The sequence below is a fragment of the Phyllobates terribilis genome, unplaced genomic scaffold, assembly GCF_046119375.1.
Source record: "Phyllobates terribilis strain yellow unplaced genomic scaffold, ASM4611937v1 Scaffold_2__4_contigs__length_985480577, whole genome shotgun sequence".
NCBI lineage: Eukaryota > Metazoa > Chordata > Amphibia > Anura > Dendrobatidae > Phyllobates > Phyllobates terribilis.
In genome coordinates this window covers 697,268,325-697,281,659 of record NW_027362762.1, presented here as the reverse complement: position 1 = coordinate 697,281,659, position 13,335 = coordinate 697,268,325, and positions in this window count along the sequence as shown.

Below are 13,335 nucleotides of genomic sequence, written 5' to 3'. Positions count from 1 at the left end.
AAAGTTGCTTTAAACTTGTCCTGGTTTCACAGTAAAAAAAAAAAAAAACTTCTCTTACTAGGCCCAGTCCAAAAAATATTTTTTCTGTGCCAAAAGTCATACAGTGCTATAAGCCAGCTACTACGTCAGTGGCGGTCAAAGTCATCTGGATTCAGAGCTTATGCAGAGTAACCCAAAAATATTTTTTGCTCTGAGTAAAGTGATACAGCTTGCTAGATCTGAGTTTGAAGTATTTTGGAGCATATATTCTATGTCATACTGGCCTCATCCACATTCAAAAAAAAAAATTCTTCTGTTCCTAAAGTAATATGTGGCACCCCAGGGGTCTGGTTGCCACAGTAATAGAAATATTATGTCTGAGAGCAAGTGGGAGGTTTCTCTGGTCAGGAGCCCTAAGCATGCAACACTGCCCGCCCAGACCTGGGAGGGGAGGAATCTGCCCTTATAAACTGGGTCTGGGGCGGGATTAGGTCAGTCAGAGCCTAGAGTGAAGTCACAGACAGAGACGCAGTCAGGTCTGGAGGACAGCAGACACAGGGAAAGCAAGAACTAGGAGCTCTGTAGGAGCAGGAGCGAGTGCCAGAGGCTGGAAGCTAGATAGCTCGCCTTGGCTGAAGACACTAAACCCAGACACGGAGTCCGAGGCTGTGGGGACATCCAGGTCCAGCAGCAGAATCCAACCGGCAGGGGATTCCATGTCCTCTGGCCATAGAAGCCCGGAGGCACGGTCACAAGCAAGGGACCAGCACCGCCATCGTGAAGCGGAGGCTAACGGAAGGCCCCAAGTCACCGGCCATACGGGTGAGCACCACACGGTATACTCAGGGACGTTGGCTACTTCTACTCACACACAGCAAGGTAGCCAGGAAAGAGTGCAGAGAGACGGGGAGGCCTACAACTCCACCTGGCCAGGGGGGATCCTGCTTGCTCACAGACTGACCAGGCCCCTACTGCTATCCAGTACTCCCTGGAGGGTCTGCGTTATACCATCAGTAAAGACCCTGAACTGCACCACACGTCTCTGTGTTTCATCGCCACACCAGCACCATCAGTACTGGGACGCTCACACCATCACTCCCATCATCCACTCTAGCTGCCCTGAGGCAATACTTCTCCCGTGGGGAGTTATCCCATGCTTGGCTGCGCATACAACATCAGCCTCAGCGGTCTGCAGCGCAGCGGCGGTCCCCACTGACCGCAATCCACGGGTGGCATAGTCGGACATTTGTCATCACACTCAGACTGCCACTGGTTTGACCGCCCTGGGCACGGACCGGGTCACAGCCACGGAGGACTACAACCCCCAGCGATCCGGCTCCGGGTATCCCCTGCACAGCACAGGCCCAGGGGGCGCGTCAACTTTGGCGTAGTCGGCAGGATTTCGTGCCCGCAACCACCGGGTACTGCGTGCCTGAAAAAGACTTTTATACTTACCTGTGAAGTTTCCCGCCGTCCGGAGTCGTTTCCCGCCATCGGACGCCATCTTGGACCGTTTCCCGCCGTCTTCTGCAGTCTTCCCGCCATCGGACGCCATCTTCAGGACACCGCACGGGAAGAAGAGGGGTATGGACGCCGAAAGCGCGCGAGATCCGAAGCTCCGCCCCACGCACCGACGCTGTGCAAGGTCCTGGAAGGGAGAAAGAGTGACGCTGATGTCATCGGAGCGCGACGCCAGGTCCTCGACCCCGACGATTGACTGTGGAGCCGCGGCCTACGGAAGAAGAGCCTCACAAGGTAGGCCACGTTCCACTAGGGGGGAAGGAGGATGTCGGACAACGAGGGGAGCTCCACTGCCACAGCCACCGCCAGCGCAACCGCTGCAGTGGTCATGCCATTCACAATGCTCTATATTCCGGAGGCAACCTGGCTACCCCAGTACTCAGGGGAGTCACATACCCTAAGTGACTTTAGGGAAAGACTGGATAGGCTCTTCCAGGTATACCCCCTCACGGAAGAGCAAAAAGTAAGCATCCTGGTGGCCCAGTTAATCTAGGCAGCCCAAAGGGAGGTAAAGTCCTGGTCACCTGGGAAGAAGAGGACTGTCAGAGAAATACTAGCCCGGCTGAAAGACACATTTGACACCCACACCTCAGCCGAAATAAAGCTCAGATTTTACGGGTGCAAACAGCGGGCACATGAAAGTATAAGGGACTATGCTCTAAACTTACAAGAGGCCCTGAGAGCCATTAAGCAGGCAGACCCTGACAGCGTGGGGAATGAAGACAAGCTGTTGACCGAACAATTTATTGAGGATCTACTGTGCAATGCCCACCGAACCCAGTTGCGGGCAATGGCCTTACAGGACCCTGACCTGGACTTTGCACAGTTCAAGGACAGAGCCATCCGGGTGCTCCGAGAAGCGGCACCAGGTGGCGCTGCGACCCACAGGCACCCTGCTATCACTTATCACCAGGAGACAGCGCCCTTGTCTGCAGGGCCTGTGGGAGCTGATGCGCAGGCTTTGAACAATGACCCGGCAACAGACCTGAACCCTCAGGTCCAAGAGCTGACTAAGAGCGTTGCCGCGCTAACCAGAACTGTGCAGTCTTTACAGGTCTCTTCTCCAGGAAAGATCCAGCTGGCATCCGGACCGGAGGACGTCCCGTGGCGCCGACTGAGGAGGACCCCACCGGCCAGAGGAAGACCCAGCGACAGATACAACGAGGACGGACGACACATCTGCCGCCGCTGCAATCAACCCGGACATATGGCAAGGTACTGTCATTTAAACGGGCACAACCTGGGGTAGAGGGCCAACCCCCAGGCATAAGATCATCAGGCCCATCGAACTGGCGTGACAAATACGTAGGGGGACATCCGGTCTTGCCTGTGTTACTGGACGGCATTCCTATGAGTGCCCTACTAGACACCGGGTCACAGGTCACCACCATCCCGTACGTGCTCTTTAAGCGGTACTGGAATGACTTGGACATAACCCGCTACCCAGATGACGACCTGAGCATTATCGCCAGCAATGGTCAGCCAGTGCCACAGATAGGATTTAAGGAAGTGACCATCAAGGTCGGTAAAGTTGAACTGCCGGCACAAAGACTGATCATTGTGGACATTGACCGTCGCGAGAGTCACCCAAAGATAACCCTAGGTACTAACGTAATAGAAAACTGTCTTGCAGAGGTGATTCTTATTTTGCAACAGGTTGCCAAGAACGCCAGTTCCAGCCAGCAGCGTGTCCTCCAAAAAGAGATCCGGGCACTGATGAAACGGCAACAGGTGGAACTATCTGGTGGTGAGATAGGTAGCGTGAGAATGTGTGACCCGTTCCCTATTGCCATGCCCCCAAAAAGTGAGATGATGATTTGGTGCCGGGCAGCTATTGGTCTACGAGGTAGAGACTACCAAGCAATGGTAGAACCCGTCTACTCAGACAGTAGGCCCACCATTTTGACAGCACGGGGGGTAGTCGACGTACGCCATGGGAGGGTGCCCGTCCGCATCATAAATATTGGGGAGAGAGAAGTATACCTGCCCCGGTATCCCACGCTAGCCAAATTGTTCACCATCAACCAGAACTCTGTACAGGCCATGGAACCCTTGCCTCCATCTCAACCAGAGGAAGGTAACGGCTCTAAGAAACCAATGGAGGACTGGTGTCAGCAATTGCATTTGGGTACTGACTCCACTCCCTCACACCAAAAACAAGGAGTCTATCGGGTGGTTCAAGAGTACGAGAGAGTGTTTAGTAAACACCCGCTGGACTTCGGGCGAGTAAAGGGGGTAGAACATCACATCCCCACGGGAGACCATCCTCCCATAATGGAGAGATACCGACCCGTACCCCCTGCACACTATCAACACGCCAAGGGGATGCTAAAAGACATGAAGGAGGCTGGGGTAATTAGGGACAGCTGTAGCCCCTGGGCAGCTCCACTAGTCTTAGTGAAAAAGAAAGACAACACCATGAGAATGTGTGTAGACTACAGGAAGGTCAACCGTATCACACACAAAGATGCGTAACCGTTACCAAGGATAGAAGAGTCCTTAGCTGCCTTAAAATCTGCTAACTTCTTCTCTACTTTGGATCTCACTAGCGGGTACTGGCAGGTTCCTGTAGCAGAGGCGGACCGGGAGAAGACCGCATTCACCACCCCGATGGGACTCAGCGAATTTAACTGTATGCCGTTAGGGCTCTGCAACGCACCAGGAACCTTCCAACGGTTGATGGAATGCTGTCTGGGACGCCGGAACTTCGAGACGGTCCTATTATACCTGGACGATGTCATCGTCTATTCCAAGACCTATGAGGACCATCTGGAACACCTGACAGAAGTGTTTGAAGCCCTGGCAAACTATGGCCTAAAGTTAAAACCCTCAAAGTGTCATCTACTGAAGCCAAAGGTACAGTACCTGGGACACGTGGTGAGTGCTGACAGAGTGGCCCCCGACCCTGACAAGATCACCGTGATTAAGGACTGGCCAAGACCATCCAGCATAAAGGAAGTGCGGCAGTTCCTCGGGTTGGTAGGCTACTACCGAAGATTCATTCCCGGTTTTACCAAGAAGGCAGCTCCTATGCAGGACCTCCTGATAGGCCAGTCCAGGAAGGCCAAAAACCAGAAGCCACCCTTCAAATGGGAAAAGCTGGAAGAGGAGTCCTTCCGCCAGCTGAAGATGGCCCTCACGGGGGATCAAGTCCTCGCGTACCCTGATTACAGCCAGCCCTTTATCCTCCACACGGACGCAAGCAACATCGGGCTAAGAGCCGTACTGTCCCAGATCCAGCAGGGGAGAGAACGGGTAATTGCTTACGCCAGCCGAAAACTGCGACCCACGCGAAAGAAACCCTGAGAATTACAGCTCGTTCAAGCTAGAGTTCCTGGCAGTGGTGTGGGCAGTAACCGAACGTTTCAAGCATTACCTTGCCTCTTCCAGGTTCACCGTGTACACGGACAACAACCCGTTGACACACCTGGACACTGCAAGACTGGGTGCCCTGGAGCCGAGATGGATGGCCCGCCTGTCCAATTTTGAGTTCACAATCAAATACCGGGCAGGACGCTCCATTACCAACGCGGACGCCCTGTTCAGGATGCCAAACCTACCGGACGAAGGGGAGGATCCAGAAGAATTGGAAGAGATCGAACTCCCTGCGTTTCACCGTCATGGGATTACCCAGTATTCCCACCGTGTGAGGGGCCAGCGATCCGCTACGTTCAACCCCTTACCCCACTACAACTGGGCGGAGACACAAGACAGTGACCCCGCAGTCTGTCTGGTGAAGGAAATGCTGACCCAGGCTGACGCCCGCCTGGACCCAGACGCTCCGGAAGAGACCAAGCAACTGTGGACGGAAAAGAGCAGACTGTTTCTCTATAAGGAGAAGTTGTGCCGCAGAATGGTCAATTCCCGGACACATGAGCTGATCTGGCAGGTTGTGGTACCGAGACGGGACGCAGCTATGGTGCTGGAGGCCTACCACAATGGGGCAGGGCACTTCGGATGGAAGAAGCTGGAGTTCCTGCTGCGTGAACGGTTCTACTGGATAGGCATGAGAGGAGCCATTGAGAGGTGGTGTAGAGACTGTGGCCCGTGCAATCTAAGAAGAAGGGACCGTGCCAGCCAGAGGACTTCCCTGCAGCCCATCATCACCAGGCAGCCGCTGGAACTGGTCGCTCTGGACCATGTTAAACTGGCCCCAAGCAGAAGCGGGTATGTATACGCCCTAACCATCGAGGATCACTACTCCCGATTCCTGGTGGTGGTCCCTGTCAAAGACCTGACGGCTCAGACATCAGCCAGAGCCTTCCAGCTGCACTTCTGCCGCCCACACGGGTACCCGGACCAAGTGCTGACGGACCAAGGACCAGCCTTCGAAGCGGAGGTCTTCCAGGAGTTCTGCAACCTGTATGGCTGCAAGAAGATAAGAACAACGCCCTATCACCCCCAAACCAATGGACTCTGCGAGAAGATGAACCAGGTGGTGATAGATCTGCTAAAAACATTGCCCCTGGAAGAACGCAGTCTGTGGCCTGAGAAACTGCCCGATCTGGTGGACCTGTATAACCACATCCCGGTAGGTTCCACCAACTGTACCCCGGCTTACCTAATGTGAGCAAGACCTGGTAAGCTGCCTGTTGACCTGGATATGGGAGTCCTGATACCCGAGGACACCTCGCCAGAGGCAGACTGGGAAACAGAACGGCAGCAGCAGTACCGGAAAGTACAGGAGAGCGTCGAGAGAAGTCTCTGTCAATCAAGAGAAAGGCAGGAGAGGACTTCTAACCAACATGCTCCCGCTGTTCCCCTGGTACCTGGAGATCAGGTCTTGAAAAGAAAAAGGCGGCTCCATAAGTTGGACGACCAGTGGGAAAAGGACCCGTACACCGTACTGCCCTCAAGCCACAATAATCCAAAGGTGTACGTCATCAGCAAGGATGGAGGAGAGACCACAGCCACTGTCTCCAGAGACCACCTGAAAAAGTGACCCGAGAAGTTGCAAAGCATGGATGAAGATCAGGAAGACCATCAACCCGTAGAGGAAAAGGAGGAAATGATCAGCACCGTACTCGGAGACTTTCCCCGGTCCTGGACACAAGTAAACAACGCTATCGTGGTGCCCGTCCTCACCTTTCTCCAGCCAGCCCCTCAAGTGCCTACAGAAGACCAGGTAGAGCTGGAAGAGCAGCCGGCCCAGGAGGCAGAAGAATCCACACCAGCAGCACAGGAGGATCAACCCTCTGCTAGTAGTGAGCCTGCCGTGCCCCTAGTGAGCCAAAGAGTACGCAGACAGCTGCCCAGCTTACCCATAACACCTCCTACACCCTGTAGTGCAGGACCAGTTAGTGAGCTCCGTAGGTCCACTAGAGTCACTAGAGGTCAGATGCCCGCTCGCTGGAAAATCTAAACTAATGCACTGTGAATTTATCTGTTTAACTGTTTATGGTTTATGTTTGTTGCCTGTTATTAATTATGTTTCTCAGTTACCCTGCAGATTTCTATGGACTAACAGGTTATGGACACTGGATAACCGGAACAATTCTTGTAGATAGTTGCACCTTGGTGCCTCTTGCGAAGACGGCCGCGGAAAAGAAAACCTGTCTGGCGTGGCCTCCTTGCGGCCCAAAGTAGCTAGCTTCAGCCTTGCAGCCACGCCCAGGGCCAACGCAAGGGGTTTGCTTTGGACAGGTCCCCTACTTCGCTTAAAGCTTCACCTTGGGTGACATGGACACCCTCTTGTTTCACAAACTTCACCTTGGGTGATATGGACACCCGGTTGCGGACACGTCGTGACCTTTAAAGAACTAAAGCTACTTGTAAATATGTTATTGTGTTATTGTTATACCCTGCATTTATGTTTCTTTAAAAATGTGTTTAGTCCCGGAGTACTAAAATTTACTAGGGGGGAATGTGGCACCCCAGGGGTCTGGTTGCCACAGTAATAGAAATATTATGTCTGAGAGCAAGTGGGAGGTTTTTCTGGTCAGGAGCCCTAAGCATGCAACACTGCCCGCCCAGACCAGGGAGGGGAGGAATCTGCCCTTATAAACTGGGTCTGGGGCGAGATTAGGTCAGTCAGAGCCTAGAGTGAAGTCCCAGACAGAGACGCAGTCAGATCTGGAGGACAGCAGACACAGGGAAAGCAAGAACTAGGAGCTCTGTAGGAGCAGGAGCGAGTGCCAGAGGCTGGAAGCTAGATAGCTCGCCTTGGCTGAAGACACTAAACCCAGACACGGAGTCCGAGGCTGTGGGGACATCCAGGTCCAGCAGCAGAATCCAACCGGCAGGGGATTCCATGTCCTCTGGCCATAGAAGCCCGGAGGCACGGTCACAAGCAAGGGACCAGCACCGCCATCATGAAGCGGAGGCTAACGGAAGGCCCCAAGTCACCGGCCATACGTGTGAGCACCACACTGTATACTCAGGGACGTGGGCTACTTCTACCCGCACACAGCGAGGTAGCCAGGAAAGAGTGCAGAGAGACGGGGAGGCCTACAACTCCACCTGGCCAGGGGAGATCCTGCTTGCTCACAGACTGACCAGGCCCCTACTGCTATCCAGTACTCCCGGGAGGGTCTGCGTTATACCATCAGTAAAGACCCTGAACTGCACCACACGTCTCTGTGTTTCATCGCCGCACCAGCACCATCAATACTGGGACGCTCACACCATCACTCCCATCATCCACTCTAGCTGCCCTGAGGCAATACTTCTCCCGTGGGGAGTTATCCCATGCTTGGCTGCGCATACAACATCAGCATCAGCGGTCTGCAGCGCAGCGGCGGTCCCCACTGACCGCAATCCATGGGTGGCGTAGTCGGACATTTGTCATCACACTCAGACTGCCACTGGTTTGACCGCCCTGGGCACGGACCGGGTCACAGCCACGGAGGACTACAACCCCCAGTGATCCGGCTCCGGGTATCCCCTGCACAGCACAGGCCCAGGGGGCGCGTCAAATACAACAGGGGACATCTCAGTTTGAAATTGTTTGGAGAATATCTTATAGGTTTTATCGGCCTCATGCAAACTAACAAATTTCTTTTGTCAGTTAGTAAAGTTATACGGCAGGCCATATCGTACCTTGTCATTTAGTGTCACTGAAATTCAGGTGTATTGCACAGGAAAAAAACATATTTTTCTTTAGTTAATTTTGTGCTCCTACCAATGTATCTGACCAGCATGAGTGGGAATAAGAGAGGGCGTGGTGGAAGGGGGAATAGGCTTGGTGTAAAAGGTGTACGTGGGGTGCGTGGTAATGTTAGAGAAAGCAAAAGTGAAGCAACACAAACAGGTCCTATGCAAAGACAGCTGCCAACTTATGTTAGTGGACTGCCTACTGCACTCCCTTCCTTTGGCAGCCGCACAGTGATGCGCCTTTTTGATAAGGCCCAGAAAGAGCAGGTGCTCCAGTAGATGGCAAGCTCTGCTTCCAGTGGCTTCTCCTCTTCTTCCTCCACCTCAACATTACATGCAGTACAGTCCACAGAGGTGGCACCCCAATTACTCATGCTTCCCCCCCGCGTTACAACTGACCAACTGACTGTAGCGAACCACAGATGGGCGAGTCTGTAGAACTCTTCACCCATTCTACACCATGGGCATCAGAAGTGTACTCCAAACAGTCACATAGTCAAGGGGAGGAAAGCATCTGCACCGATGCCCAAATTTTTTTTAGCTTGGATTCGGGGCAGGACGAAGTAGGGTCCATGCAGGTTCCTGACCCTCTTCACCAGACGTTAACAGCAGGGGAAGAGGTGATGCCGATGAGATTCAGATACCTGAGGCTCATGCGGACTGTACTGTGCTGTCAGGGCAACAAGAGGAGAGGGGTCACGTGAATGATGATGAGTTTGAAGATCTTACTTGGTGTGAACCCAGAGTCATATAGCTGAGTAGCTCATCTGAGGAGGTGGAGGAGGATGACGAGGAGGTTACAATTCACCCTACGGCACAGACCTGGAGTGATGCAAGCACGAGGAGCACTGCATTCTTAGCCACAACCGTGACTGTGACCAGCAGCGGTCACGGGTCTGCAGCTCGCAGGGGCAGCAAGTGTTGCCTAGCATGGGCCTTTGTTGTCACCGCAAAGGATGAGCCAACTCACATGATCTGCAAACTTTGCGATAAAAAACTCAGTAGAGGGAAAAACTGCAATAATTTGACTACTACATGCATGAACCTTCACATGCTCAAACAACATTCTTTACGCTGGGAATCTTACCGCACTGAAATGCAGACCAGCGCACCTCAACAACCATCAGCTGCCCCATCAAACGCATCCGCTGCTTCTTCCTCTTCCTCTGTTACCGTGTCAAGTATTGTCTCTCGGGTCTGCCATCGCAGAACCTCCTGTTATTTACCCGCTCCAGTCAGGCTGAGTGACAGCCCGTCAACTGTAATGGAAGCGAACATGCCTGCTGTGTTTGTTTCACCGAGCACACCGCATGTTTCTCAATCCACCGTAACATCTGCACCTCACTCAATCTCCACCAGTTTTTCCCGTTCACCATACTCCGCCCTCTCTCAGCACCTTAGCCAGCCCTGGGTCCCGTAATTGTGGTCACGTAAAATATTGTTTCATCCTATGCATGACAAAGCTAAGAGGTTGAACTCCACCATCTCCAATCATTGGCCACGGAAATGGTGGTCTTAGGCCGTATTTTTTTAAATGTAAACACTTCCGATTGAGTCTGCATCTCCTGGGTTGGCTGTAGTGGGACAGGTATGGGTCTGCGTTAATCTGCTTGTAGTCTGATGACTTTGATGTCACTTTGGTGGTGTTAGGCCCTCATTTAGGGCAATCTGAACACTCCTGGTTAGGGCTCCATCTCCTGGGTTGGCTGTACTGGAAGAGGTGTGGGTCTTATTTACACTATTTCTACAGTAGTGAAATTGATGCCACCTTGTGGGATTTGCCACTATTTTTTTTAAATGTGGGGAATCCTGATTGGGTCTCCATCTATTGGGTTGGCTGTAGTGGACCCTTCCTGTTCTGCAGTCTAAGTTGTGTAAGGTTGTGTACCAGTCCTTGCTGCACTCCTGATACAGACTTTGCCTGCTTCACTCCTAATACAGACTCTGCCTGCTACACTCCAGATACAGACTGTTAGGCGTCGGGCTGTTGCTGGATTCGAAATGGGTCCAGAACCTTCTGTGGTCTCCCATTCCGGTCCAGCCGGGGCTGATGCTGCATCGTCGTCAGCCCCAACGCCTAGCTGGTCCACTAGATGTAGTGATTGGTCCACGGGTGGCGTCACTAATGGTGCGTCGGTGGGATGGGCTTAGTCTTTAAAAGGCCCGCCCACAAACATGGCGGCGCGCTCTGATCATTGAGCAAGTGATGCTGTTGTGTGGATGACTGTGTTCCACGTAGTTTCCATAGCCAGGCTAATGGAAATAGGCAGGCTAGTGGAAATAGACAGGTAGCTTCGTCTTGCAGCCTGGCTCAGCCAAAGGGATCGTCTAACACCCCGAGCAGCCTGCAGACGTCCTATCCACGGCTATCGCCTGTCAGCCACGTGGAGTAGTACCCTTCAGTCTGGTAGCACGCTGGCTGGAGGCATGTGTACCCGTCGGCGTAGTCACACACGCATCCTAGCGCCGCCAGAATAGTCCCTGTGCAGTATCAGGGCTACAGATAGTTTCCTGGTCGCACATCTCCCTTGCTGTTAACGGAGATAGAGCGAACCGCTATACCCGTTCCTGTGTGCAGTAACACAGAAGGGTTTATCATTTAAGTTGGTTGCTTCCCTTTTCACCCGGGAAGTGTTCGGCAGCAGTCCACCAGGCTGCATCGCGGACCCCGGGGTCGGTTGCGTTCCATTATATTAAAGTTGTTTGCAACCACCCTCCTAACAGTATCAGAGCGCGCCAGGGTCTTGCCGAACATGGCCGACAACCAACAACTGCTGCACTATCTACAGCGAATTGAGGCCAGACTTAAATAATAATAATAATAGTTTTTATTTTTATAGCGCCAACATATTCCGCAGCACTTTACAAATTTTAGGGGGCACATATACAGACAATACAGAATAAGCATATCTCATATCGAAAGGAGTGAGGGCCCTGATCGCAAGCTTACAGTCTATGAGGAAATGGGGGAGACACATAAGGTAAAAAGTACATATATTGTATAATGCAGCCTTGATATACTAAATAGGATAAATAATTATACATGGACTGGTCGCCAGCCAGTTTGTGTACAGTCCTGACAGAGGCTATTAAGTGCATGGTTGGTATGAACCTGAAGTTGAAGAAGATTTTAGTATGGGGGAAAATTGAGACGGACAGAGTGTGTTTAGGCGATACGCCAGTCTAATGAAATGTGTTTTTAGGGTTCGCTTGAAACTGTGGGTATTGGGAATTAATCGAACTGTCCTGGGTAGTGCATTCCAAAGAATTGGCGCAGCACGCGAGAAATCTTGGAGACGGGAGTGGGAAGTTCGGATTATGGAGGATTTTATTTGAAGTCATTTGCAGAACGGAGGGCACATGTAGGGTGGTAGACTGAGACAAGACAGGAGATGTAGGGGGGTACTGAAGCATGGAGCGCTTTGTGGGTAAGCGTGATAAGTTTAAATTGAACTCTATATTGGATGGGCAACCAATGCAATGACTGGCACAGGGAAGAGGCATCGGTGTAGCGGTTGGCGAGGAATATGATCCTGGCTGCTGCGTTAAGGACAGGTTGGAGAGGGGAGAGTTTAGTAAGAGGGAGACCGATTAGTAGAGCGTTGCAATAGTCAAGACGAGAATGAATAAGAGCTACAGTAAGAGTTTTTGCGGAGTCGAAGGTGAGAAAAGTCCTGATTCTTGAGATGTTTTTGAGGTGTAGATGACATGAACGAGCGAGTGATTTGATGTGAGGAGTGAAAGAAAGATCTGAATCAAAAATGACCCCAAGACAGCGGGCTTGTTGCTGGGGAGTAATGGTTGAGCCACAAACAGAAATGGCAATATCGGGCAGAGGTAGGTTAGTGGAGGGAGAAAAGACGAGTAGTTCAGTTTTTGACAGATTCAGTTTTAGGTAGAGGGAGGACATAATGTTAGACACAGCAGAAAGACAATCACTGGTCTTTTGTAGTAATGCAGGGGTGATGTCCGGAGCAGAGGTGTATAATTGGGTGTCATCAGCATAGAGATAGTACTGAAAACCGAATCTGCTGATTGTTTGTCCAATAGGAGTGGTGTATAAGGAGAAAAGAAGGGGGCCTAGGACTGATCCTTGAGGAACCCCGACAGTAAGGGGAAGTAGGGAGGAGGAGGAGCCGGCAAAAGACACAGAGAAGGAGCGGTCAGAGAGATAGGAGGAGAACCAGGAGAGAACAGTGTCCTTGAGGCCAATAGTGCGGAGCATAGTGAGGAGGAGCTGGTGATCCAGTGTCGAATGCTGCAGAGAGATCCTGGAGAATCAGCAGGGAGTAGTGACCATTAGATTTAGCTGTTAGTAAATCATTAGAGACTTTAGTGAGGGCAGTTTCAGTAGAATGTATAGAGCGGAAACCAGATTGTAAAGGGTCAAGAAGAGAGTTGTCTGAGTTGTCTGAGAGAGAGCAGATGAGACGGGAGTGGACCAGGCATTCCAGGAGTTTAGAGATAAAGGGAAGATTAGAAACAGGTCTGTAGTTGGCCGTGCAGTTTTGTTCAAGGGATGGTTTTTTAAGTAATGGTTGTATGCTGGCGTGTTTAAAAGAAGAGGGAAAGATACCAGATGAGAGGGAAAGGTTGAAGATTTTAGTTAGGTGAGTGGTGACAGCTGGAGCAAGGGACTGAAGGTGATGCGAGGGAATAGGGTCACTGGTGCAGGTGGTAGGGCGAGAAGATGCAAGGAGCCTGATCACTTCATCTTCCGTGACTGGTTCGAAGTCAGAAAGT